We start from the raw sequence: 12,245 nt of genomic DNA, 5'->3' as shown, positions 1-12,245 counted from the left end.
TGAAACGCCGGGACACCTGCACCCCGATGTTTCTATCAGCAATGTCCACAATAGCCAAACTGTGGAAGGAGCCTCGGTGTCCATCGAAAGATGAATGGATAAAGAAGATGTGGTTTATGTATACAATGGAATATTACTCAGCCATTAGAAATGACAAATACCCACCATTTGCTTCGACGTGGATGGAACTGGGGCGTATTATGCTGAGTGAAGTAAGTCAATCGGAGAAGGACAAAGATTATATGTTCTCATTCATTTGGGGAATATAAATAATAGTGAAAGGGAATAGAAGGGAAGGGAGAAGAAATGGGTAGGAAATATCAGAAAGGGAGACAGAACATAAAGACTCCTAACTCTGGGAAACGAACTAGGGGTGGTGGAAGGGGAGGAGGGCAGGGGGTGGGGGTGAATGGGTGACGGGCACTGAGGGGGGAAATTGACGGGATGAGCACTGGGTGTTATTCTGCATGTTGGCAAATTGGACACCAATAAAAAAAATTGTCAAAATTTTTATTTAAATAATAAAAAATTTATTATTAAAAAAAAAGGAAACAGAAATTGAGGGATGCCTGGCTGGCTGAGTCAGCAGAGCATGTGACTCTTGACCTTGGGTTTGTAAATTCACAATGGGTGTAGAGATTACTTAAAATAAAATAAACAGAAATTGAACAAAGAAAGAAAGAAAGAAATCCTGGGCCTTTGATGAAGGAAGAGCTACTTCATTAGAATTAAAAAAAAAAAAAAGGACAACTGGGTGGCTCAGCGGTTGAGTGGCCCCGGGCGTGATTCCAGAGTCCTGGGATCAAGTCCCACATCGGGCTCCCTGCATGGAGCCTACTTCTCTCTCTGTGTCTCTGCCTCTCTCTCTCTGTGTGTGTGTCTCTCATGAATGAATAAATAAAATCTTTAAAAAAAAAAAAAAAAGAGGGCACCTGGATAGTTTAGTGGTTAAGCGTCTGCCTTTGGCTCAGGTCATGATCCCTTGGGTCCTGGGATCGAGTCCTTAACTGGGCTCCTTGCTTCTCCCTCTGCCTATGTCTCTGACTGTCATGAATAAATAAAATATTTTTTTAAATCACAGATATGGCCAACATAGATGAAAATCCAATATTGTGACTTCAAAATCCCATATTCATAAGAGGGTCGATATGTACCACATCCTGGTTGTGTAAGATCTCAATTTACTATAACGTGTATACAAACATACATATATATATTCAATACTAAAAGTGAAATTCTATCACATAAACTTCTTTTAAACTAACAGTTTAATCTTGCCTGGCTTTAGAATTTAGGAGGTCTTTTATGGAGATTGTATAAGTCTACAGAAAACAAACAAACAAACAAACCACTGTCCAGATAGGTTGAAATCATTCAAACCAGCAACTTACTGGATTTTCTATTATCTGAGCTATTACGTTTTAATCTACAAACCCATTTTTATTATTGAAGAAGTTTCAAAGGAGCAGCTGACCATAAATTTGAAATGACAATGATTGGGTTGTGACAGCCTCTATTTCTCTCCCAAGTGTCAACCCCATAGCAGTGCAGAGGTCCTCTCCAATGGAAGTGCCCCCTATCTGTCCTGAAGATTTATATTGACTACCATCAGAAGCATGTTTATATTCTTTCACTGTGAGATAAGTAGGACAGATAATATTGTTCTCATTTTACACAAAAAGAGTCTAAGGCTTAAGGTACCTTAAATGACTGCTCAAGGTCACACAGCTCATTGGTCGAACAGCTGGGACAAGAAGTCAGATCTCACAAGTCCTGTTACACAGTGCTACCTCAAAGTTATTAGCAATTATTTTTCACTCATCCAAAACAACAGAATGTAGTAAGAGTTCTGTTTCTGTCCCTTCTTAATTTCAATACATTGTCTTGAAATATGTATAAATTATGCCTTAACTGAAAAATACCACTTTCCCGCAGTATATCCAGTCACCTGTCTGCCAGGACAGAAAGATATTTCTAAGAATCTTTGGGAGTTGGCAAGTTGTATACATGATCAAAGCAGGACTTTTGGTTGAGACAGGACTATAATGCAGACAGACTATTAAGCCAGGTCTTTCCAGTAAGGTGTCTCCCATTCAATGGAGCTGTTTCTAAAATGCCTATCTATGATCACTCCCTCTCACTAGATGGCCAATGGCACAGTGAGATTTTTTTGTGATCATAGATGTCTAGATTTTTCTCAAAGCCACATAGCTTCAGGAGAAAAAAAAAATCAGAGTTTTAGCTACTGTGTTTCTTTTTTTCCAACTCTGAGTCAGAAGCTGGTGCACCTCAGATATTTCTTCAAGCTCAGAAAGGCAAACCAATACCTGAGTGTGCCAACACTACTGTTCCCCTCCCCCATCACAGCAATCCATCCCATAACCTGGCCCCATCTACCTTACCTATAACCTGAATAGAGGTGGCTGGTATCATTAGGGAATACCATGGAAAAGCAGCACTGTTGCTTGGCAGCAATCTCCTCAGCTAGCTTCCCATAACCTGGGATAGAAATTTCTTCCTCTAATCCAAGTTACCTCTATGATATATACCAACTTGAAGGATCCTCACATAAACATTCATGATGTAAGAAATTGGTAGGCAGCCTGATTCTTTCCTTTATTCCTTTATGCTATAAGGGCAAAGTTACTAGGGAACAAGAATAATTAATCCAATCAGGGGATCCCTGGGTGGCTCAGCGGTTTAGCGCCGCCTTCAGCCCAGGGCCTGATCCTGGAGTCCCAGGATCAAGTCCCACATTGGGCTCCCTGCATGGAACCTGCTTCTCCCTCTGCCTGTGTCTCTGCTTCTCTCTCTGTCTCTCATGAATAAATAAGTAAAATATTTTTTTAAAAATTCAACCAATTCACGAAAATTATCTGCATAATTCAGACAAGAAAAAAACTCACTCAAGAACAATTTTACTCATTTTATTCAAATAGTTTTGACAGCCCCTTTCCCCAGTGATAACTGCTGGGTCAGAGAAGAACTTAAAAAAAAAAAAAAAGTGAACACCACCAAATAGAACTGCTTTCTTGAGCAAACAGTGTCATCTAGCCCAAATCGTATCAATTCTGCATTGTATCAATGCAGAATTAGACCTAGGAACCATTACTATAATCCAGGTCTCCTTCCTCACAGTCTCTGCCCTTTGCACTATATATGCAGTCACGTGCTCTTCACAGGAAGAACATCACAGCCCATCAAACAATCCAATGTGTCACACCTGGTGGCAAGTAGGTTGCGCGTTGGAGCTCCCAGGGGTTTTTCCTGGGCATTTTCAGGGACTTACCCTATAATTTATAAACCATGTAGTCTTCATTCACACATAATGGAAATAATTCCCCAAAGCAGTCCTACCTTCCTCAGAAACATAAATGAACAAAGGAAAATAACAGGTTTTACTGATTCCATGACTAGTGTTAAGAGCAGAAACTGGGGGAAAAAAAAAAGAGCAGAAACTGGGGACTACAGGGTTATTACACAGCAGGAGGACATTCAACAGGCGTGGAACTATTTTTGGCACAGTGGTAGAAATTTCAGTTCAATAGCACTTTGCTGAGAAATACTGTGGTATTAAATAATCATATGAGGTCTTTGAAGAACAAATCTAAATTTGTATTAGCAAAAGTCCTGTAAATATTACTTATCCTTATAATAGTTTAGCAAGAAAAGCTCTACCGTGATTGAGGTCACTGATTTTGGAATCAGTCCTTTTTGACTACTTTGGTTTGGGTTTTTGTTGTTGTTGTTGTTTTTAATTTATCCATTTGAGAGAGAGGAAGAGGGAGAGGGAGAAACAGATTCCCCGCTGAGTGGAGAGCATGACATGGGACTTGATCCCAGGATCCTGAGATCATAACTCAACTTAATGGACTGAGCCACCTAGGTGCCCCCAATTACTTTGTATTGGGCAGAAAAAGCTCAGGTTTTATCATGTATCATACCGATGCATAAAACAAAACACATTAGCATTCTCATTTTAGATAAAAGTCCCCTAAAGCCCTCTTGAGCAAACCATAAGAACTCATATATACATAAACTTTTTTGGTTTTATGTATTATTTTCCATATATATATCAGTCTCTTATTGAAGTTCTCAAGACTTTGAAGCAGCTATAAATGCAATACATGGATCAAAGTCTAAAAAAACAGGGTAGACTGGATAAGATAGCCTATTAACTTTCAAGGAAACTGGGTATATTCATAACTATGTCTGTAGTCTGAGGCTCACTAAGTGAAGACAGCTCAAAACTGTTTTAGTAGAGAGTCCCCCTGAACTGAGCAGCTAGTGTACTACTCTGGTTTAGGAGTGCTGAGAAGTTCTACTTTCTATTTATGGAATCATACCCATCCTTTCTCAAACCCTCTTTCCTAACTGCTCACTGTTCATGAGACCCCAATGGACTCTCTTCCCTGGCTCCTACTCTCCTGCCCCATAGTCCACGATGACAGAACAGAAGCAGCCAACCAACAGAGCAATTCAACCATAAGCCAGATTTAGAATCACATCTTCCACTGGTGTTAGGGGATATTAATCCACACTCCCCCATGCCCACTTCCTCAACCTATTTAACTAGCTACATGAAAGCCCTGACACCCTCACTATATTGGACCTCATCCAAACTGAAGGGTTGCTGGGCCAGACCTTTTCTTTCATTGTAAAATACACATAAAATTATCATTTCAACCATTTTAAAGTGTACAATTCCATGGCATTTAGTATTTCATAGTTTAGCTAAACGTTACCACCCTCCAGTTCCAGAGCACTATCATCACCTTCCTGTATCCACTCTCCATTCATGCGACCCCTAGCCCCCTGGCAAACTACTTATTCTGCTGTCATTTACCACAGCAATTAGTAGTTTGGGCTAATATTGCTAATACTACACTGAGAAGGACCAATTAATTCAATGAAGCAAAAGGGATTTTTGTTTATATTAAGAATTTTAAGGACTAACATCTGGATTCTAAATCCAATTTAACTTCAGGTCATAATATCCCTGTAGGTTTTGTTAAACCTTAACAGATTACCATATCTGGGTCCCTCATCATTAATTTGTCAAGTAAAATTAATTACCATCCCCATTTCCCTCCATACTCCGTGTAGTGCTAATCACTGCTTGATCTCATTTTTCCTTTTTTTAGAATTCATAAAAGAACAAATTTAAGTTATATTACTCAAAGATTAAAGATTCACTAGTCGATTTTTGGTTCCTCCTTCCTAGGAAATAGTGTTTCCTATCTGGGAAGATACCTTTGCCATTCTTCTGTTGGCTCCTTTGTAAGCTCAAATTGACCCACTGACTTTTAAAAGCCCAACTTTTAATGTCTGGCACATTCTGTGCACTTAACAGATGTTTAAAAAAAAAAAAGTTAAATGTCCTAGAAGCTAAATGGTTGCAAGTGACACTTCTGGTATGGTTTTTGTAGAAACTATTATCTGTTGGCTCAAATTGTCATTTTTCCTTTGCACCTCTAAGTAATAACAAAAATAATCTTAACTACTTTACATTTGTTTTGTGACATCATAAGATCACAAATTTTAAATGAAAAGCAACAAATAATACAATTTGCTTTGACTATTAGAAACACAAACATATATTTCAATTAAGTCAAAATCTGCAGATGGACCAGTATAATTCTAGTTTCTACTCAGGGAATCATTCCCCTCCTCCAGCCCTCCAACACCCGCCCCCCCCCCCCCCCAAACCCCTACAAAATCCTCTTTTCTGTTCAGAATCACTGTCAACTATTACTGGGCAACACAAGGCATCATTTACGTTTTTCTCCTATTGTCTTAAAAGGAATTTCAAACAAACAAAACCACATCCATAATCATCTTAACAACCTAAATTTCATAATCATAAATTGTAATCAAGTTTCAAGTCCCCAAATTATTCCACCGGTATTCAGTTATCTAATCAACTATACTCAAATTATAGTAATAATCACAATATTTCAGGCCATTTATTGGTTTAAGTTTCCAAGCTCTCAATAATCCCCAGAAAGGATTAATATTGCTCTTGATTTCTCTTGGTATTTCTGCGGAGAAAAAAGATAACCAAATTATCAAATCAACTCAAAGCAAATATTTCAAGGTTGTTCAGCAGCTTTAGCCTGATTACTGTCACCTAAGGGAGCTGTGTATGTTTTCAAATCAGAAATTCCCACTAATTCAGTACTTCTACTAAATTCAATTAAGTTCTGTAAAATTTTCATAAAAAGATTTAAGTTACACAATAGGGAGAATTTGTGGTTGAGTATATATTAAAATTTTCTGCCCTTGGGATCCCTGGGTGGCGCAGCGGTTTGGCGCCTGCCTTTGGCCCAGGGCGCCATCCTGGAGACCCGGGATCGAATCCCACGTCAGGCTCCCGGTGCATGGAGCCTGCTTCTCCCTCTGCCTGTATCTCTGCTTCTCTCTCTCTCTGTGTGACTATCATAAATAAATAAAAAAAATTTAAAAAAAATTAAAATTTTCTGCTCTTGAAAATAAAGCAACTCATTAACAAATCTACATAGTTTCAGTGTAGAAATGTCCAGAAATATTTTACTTATGTTTAAATTTGATAGTACTTATGACAAAAAGTTTGAAGTGAGAAAACACCATGGGTCATAGGCCCAGACTAGCAAAAAGAAGTATCTCAGGTTTAAAAATAGGGCTACCGGGACACCTGGGTTGCTCAGTGGTTTGGCGCCACCTTTCGCCCAGGGCATGATCCTGGAGACCCGGGATCGAGTCCCACGTCAGGCTCCCTGCATGGAGCCTACTTCTCCCTCTGCCTGTGTCTCTGCCTGTCTCTCTCTCATGAATAAATAAAATCTTTAAATAAAAAATAAAAATAGGGCTACCTGTCAAACAATTCTCCATGCTCTTTCATTCAATTGTGGTTTTGTTTTTTTTTTAAGATTTTATTTATTTATTCATGAGAGAGAGAGAGAGAGGCAGAGACATAGGCAGAGGGAAGCAGGCTCCATGCAGGGAGCCTGACGTGGGACTCGATCCCAGGACTCCAGAGTCACACCCTGGGCGAAGGCAGGGGCTCAACCACTGGGCCACCCAGGCATCCCTGATTGTGTTTACATTACAATGGCCAAAGATGAGATTTAGGCACTTAAACATTCTTCAAACTGAAAAGGGAACTCTGAAGACTGAAGACAAGAGTCTACTGAGCATGATCAAACTTGCTTATGCTCATGGTGGTTTCCACAAGCTATCTAAATTAGGGTGTCTTTATAGTTCTCCTCCTTCTGTGTATCATTTTTTTCCACCTGCTGGTTGCTCTCAAGATAGCAAATTGGCTGTTGCAGTCCCAGGCCGACCTCACAGATGTAGGCCACACCCCTTTGGGAGAGTATTTCCTCCTCCATTCAACAAATCCTCGTCTTCACTGTCTTTGGATCAATCTATCCCCCTTACCTGTTCAACCCAGAACCAGATTAGTTTAAATCAACAGTTCCCAACCCAGCCCAGACAATCTAACATCCTTACATTATGCTGAACTAAAAGTCTTTGATAATACCTATCTACCTAATATAGACACACACACACACACACACACACACACACAGTTTTTGAAGAAAAACAACATTAAAACTTAATTATATTATCAGGGAGAAATAAAACTTATAATAAAATGCATAGTGTGATACATAAATGTTCAGGAATGGCTATAATAGAGGAAAAAGAGGAGTATGACTGCTGCAAATGAAAACTGACCCTGATGTGCTCTAATGTCAAGTACTGTAATGACATAATTTTCCAAAATAGCAAACAACTCTTGGAAATATTCCAAACAAAATAATCATCCTTCCTTGATTTACAAGGCAGTTGCATTCCTAGGAAATTTTGTATTGTATACAAAAAACACCGTTAATATCTACAAAATATTGTTCACTCTAAGATCAGATAGTATCTGATGGGATACTGGCAAGTCATATAGGACAGGGACAATTCTTCCTAGTCCCTGACCATCAAATATTGGTAGTAGTATCCCCCAAACCATGAAGAAGCACCCCTACATGCTGTTGAAATGTTCTCTAAGGGGGCATTAAGAGCCACCGACCGGGCTGTAGGAATCCGATGAAGTCAGTAAGGCTCACTCAAACCTCAATTACTTTACAAAATGAAGAAAGGTGAGAGGCAGCAATATCCACTTCCTCATTCATAAATTAAAACTAAGAGAATTTCACCCAAACCCCAAAAAATACAATTTAAAATGAGCATAAGACATGAGCAGACATTTCTTCAAAGAAGACATACAGATGGCCAACAGACACATGAAAAGATGCTCATCATCACGGAAATGCAAATCAAAACTACCTCACACTTGTCAGAATGATTAAAATAAAGAAGAAACAAACAACTGGCATTGGCGAGAAAGTGGAGGAAAAGAAAACTTCTAGCACTGGCAGGAATGCAAACTGGGGCAGCCACTAGGGACAAAAGCATGGAGGTTCCTCAAGAAGTTAAAAATAGAGCTCCCCTACAACCCAGCAACCCACTATTGGGTATGTATCCAAAGAATACAAAAACAATTCAAAATGATACAAGAACCTGATGTTTATAGCTGTGTTACTTACAACAGCCAAATTATGGAAACAGCCCAAAAGTCCATCCACTGATGGATAAAGGTGTGTGTGTGTGTTCACACCAGTGAGAATGGTGAAAATTAACAAGACAGGAAACAACAAATGTTGGAGAGGATGTGGAGAAAGGGAAACCCTCTTGCACTGTTGGTGGGAAGGTGAACTGGTGCAGCCACTCTGGAAAACTGTGTGGGGGTTCCTCAAAGAGTTAAAAATAGACCTGCCCTACGACCCAGCAATTGCACTGCTGGGGATTTAGCCCAAGAATACAGATGCTGTGAAATGGCAGGACACCTGAACCCCAATGTTTATAGCACCGATGTCCATGATAGCCAAACTGTGGAAGGAGCCTCGGCATCCATCGAAAGATGAATGGATAGAGAAGATGTGGTGTACACTGGAATATTACTCAGCCATTAGAAACGACGAATACCATTTGCTTCAACGTGGATAGAACTGGAGGGTATTATGCTGAGTGAAGGAAGTCAATTGGAGAAGGACAAACATCATATGGTTTCATTCATTCGGGGAATACAAGAAATAGTGAAAGGGACTATAGGGGAAAGGAGAGAAAATGATTGGGAAATATCAGAGAAGGTGACAAACCATGAGAGACTCCTAACTCTGGGAAAGGAACAAGGGGTAGTGGGAGGGAAGGTGGGCAAGGGGATGGGGTGTGATTGGGTGACGGGCACTGACGGAGGCACTTGATGGGATGAGCACTGGGTGTTATGCTATATGTTGGCAAATTGAACTCCAATAAAAAGTTTGTACACCTACATATAATGGAATATTTATTGTTCAGCCATAAAAAAGAATGAAAGCTTGACATTTGCAATGACATGGATGGAGCTAGGGTATAATGCTCAGTAAAAAAGTCAGAGAAAGACAAATAACAAATATCACATATCACTCATATGTGGAATTTAAGAAACAAAATAAGCAAAGGGGGCAAAAAAAAAAACTGATGGTTTACCAGAGGGGAGGTGGATGGCGGTTGGGTTAAATAGGTGATGGGGATTAAGACGTGCACTTGTGATGATGAGCACTGGGTGATTAAAATAAAAACTTAAAAACAAAACACCAAGAGAATTTCAATTGCTTCCTCAGATAAAAGGCTTTATATTCAAGAAATGTCTACTAATAACCAAAGTCTTTTGTATTTGTTCAAGTTCAAAGCATGTTAAAATTGAGATGGCCAGAAAGGTGATAAGCTGAATGAACTAAATAAAATATATCAGTTTTTAATTAGCACTTGAATCCATTTGGTAGAAATGGTAGGTTTTAGGAAAAAGCAACAATATTACAAATTAAATATCCACTAGATTTCAAACTCCCAATAACTTTCTCGGCTTTAAACAAGAATCATGTTTGCACATTCACTTATATTTCGGTTGACATTGGAAACTACCATAGTAGAAATAATTTAGAAGGAATAAAACATGCTGAGGGACAGAAACTATGAATCTTAACTTTGTTTCCTCTAAATCTGCTTATGACTTAATTCTGTGAGCAAACAAGTGGAATTATGAAAAAGCCTTGCTACTTTTCTTAATAAAGATTTTATTTATCTGAGAGAGCAAGCAAGCATGAGTAGGGGTGAAAGAGGCAGACGGAGAAGAAGCGGACTCCCTACTGAGCAGGGAGTGGGACTTGGGGCTCAATCCTGGAACCCTAGGATCATAACCTGAGTAGAAGGCAGACACTGAATGGACTGAGCCACCTAGGTGCCCCCCCAATTTTTGCTACTCTTTACATGGTCCCTTAAATGGACTAAGTCTCTTGAGCCAAAGGACCATATGGAGGCAGGAAGGCTTACTGCAGTTATCTTTCTTCCAAGGACCCTTGTCACCTGAAAAACTTTTGGAAGCAAAGCTCCTTGTGCTTGATTCTTAATTATGGAAGAATGCTCTAGTCAAAATTGCTTTGCGCTAGAGAGGGAATACAGTATCACTAATAACCACTAAAAAGCAATTACCTAGCAACCTAACCCTACAGATAGTGATTTTTTAAAAATGAAACATTAGCTGACCCTATTCGGTCATTTTTATTCTCTTCTCTCATTTCAGTCCCAGAAAGTATAGTCTGGATAACCAAATCACTAGGATGCTGGTAAGTCTCAGGTCAGCTGCAATTGCAATTTTTTAAAATTTGGGGTAGTACCCTCAGTAGGAAAGTGGGGTTTTTAATAGGCAGCTTATATTCCTTAACTCAGTCATACAGATGTATTATCAAACATTTACTGGAATTTATTTTTTATTTTTATTTTTTTTATTTTATTTTTTTTTATTTATTTATGATAGTCACAGAGAGAGAGAGAGAGAGGCAGAGACACAGGCAGAGGGAGAAGCAGGCTCCATGCACCGGGAGCCTGATATGGGATTCGATCCCGGGTCTCCAGGATCACGCCCTGGGCCAAAGGCAGGCGCCAAACCACTGCGCCACCCAGGGATCCCCATTTACTGGAATTTAGATACGGAACAGGATTCCATTATTTAAAAAAATAAACTGACAGCTAATATTATTTCTTTACAGCTCTAGAATCTGCTCCTTCATGTTCTCCTAAAAGTGGAAAGATAGCATAAAGAATGTTGTTGTTAAGGCTAAGGAAAGAGAGAGTGTTGTCAGAGCCAATTCCATTCTAGGATCAGATAATATCAGATATTCAACAGCAGTGCTGCCCAAGCAAGTAAACTGTCAAAGATATTACCGATAGCAACAGAATAGGGCTGACGTATCAGTGATCTATGAATAAACAAGGTACAACTTAACATACTTTACACCTGAAGAATTTACTGATCATTTTGTTGGGGAAAGAGCATTAAGATAGAGTTCATACCTAAAAGTCAATACCACTTAGAGGTGCCTGGGTGGTGCAGTTGGTTGAGTGACTAACTTGGTTTCAGCTTAGGTCTGATCTCAGGGTCGTGGGATCGAGCCCCAAATCAGCTCTCAGTGCAGAGTCTTCCTATGACTCTCTCCACCTCCCTCCCTGCACTCTTCTAAAATGAGTAAATCTTTAAAAAAATAAATAAAAAATAGTAATACCATTTAAACCAAATCTAAATTAAATAAGCCCTGTCACCATCCAAGGGTTTCTTTCCTAAAACCTTAGGTACAACATAAAATAATCTGTAACACTGACATCACGATTAGTTTTCAGAAGAGGGGAAGGGAAGGAAACAATTCTACCAACTCAGAAGTTACCTTTTAAAATGAAAGCATTTTAATTTTGCAATAAATGTAGAAAAGTATTTATAGGAGAGGGGGGATAAAGCTTTGTTTATTGCAGAGTTATGTAAACTTAGGTATTAAATTGGCAATGAATGAATGAGGAATATACACCACTGAGTACCACACACTTACAGTTCATATACAAAGTTACCCTTGGCAAAACTGACTGGGTTCCATAAGAATCTAAAACGCCTCAAGACTGAACTTAAATTTTTCTAGGTCTTGAGAGGGCTAAAGGGACATTGGTTGAAAGCTGTTAAAATTCAAAGGGAAATAAATGTTAATGCGTTTGGTATCCATCTTAACTTACTGTTCAATAATTCTAAAACTTTTTAAAATCCTGCCTCATTTCATTTATTTTTTAAAAGATTTTATTGATTCATGAAAGACAGAGAGAGAGAGGCAGATTCATAGGTAGAGGGA

The sequence above is a fragment of the Vulpes vulpes genome, chromosome 8 (genome assembly GCF_048418805.1).
Source record: "Vulpes vulpes isolate BD-2025 chromosome 8, VulVul3, whole genome shotgun sequence".
In the NCBI taxonomy this organism is placed as follows: Eukaryota; Metazoa; Chordata; class Mammalia; order Carnivora; family Canidae; genus Vulpes; species Vulpes vulpes.
Note: the sequence above shows the minus strand (reverse complement) of the source record.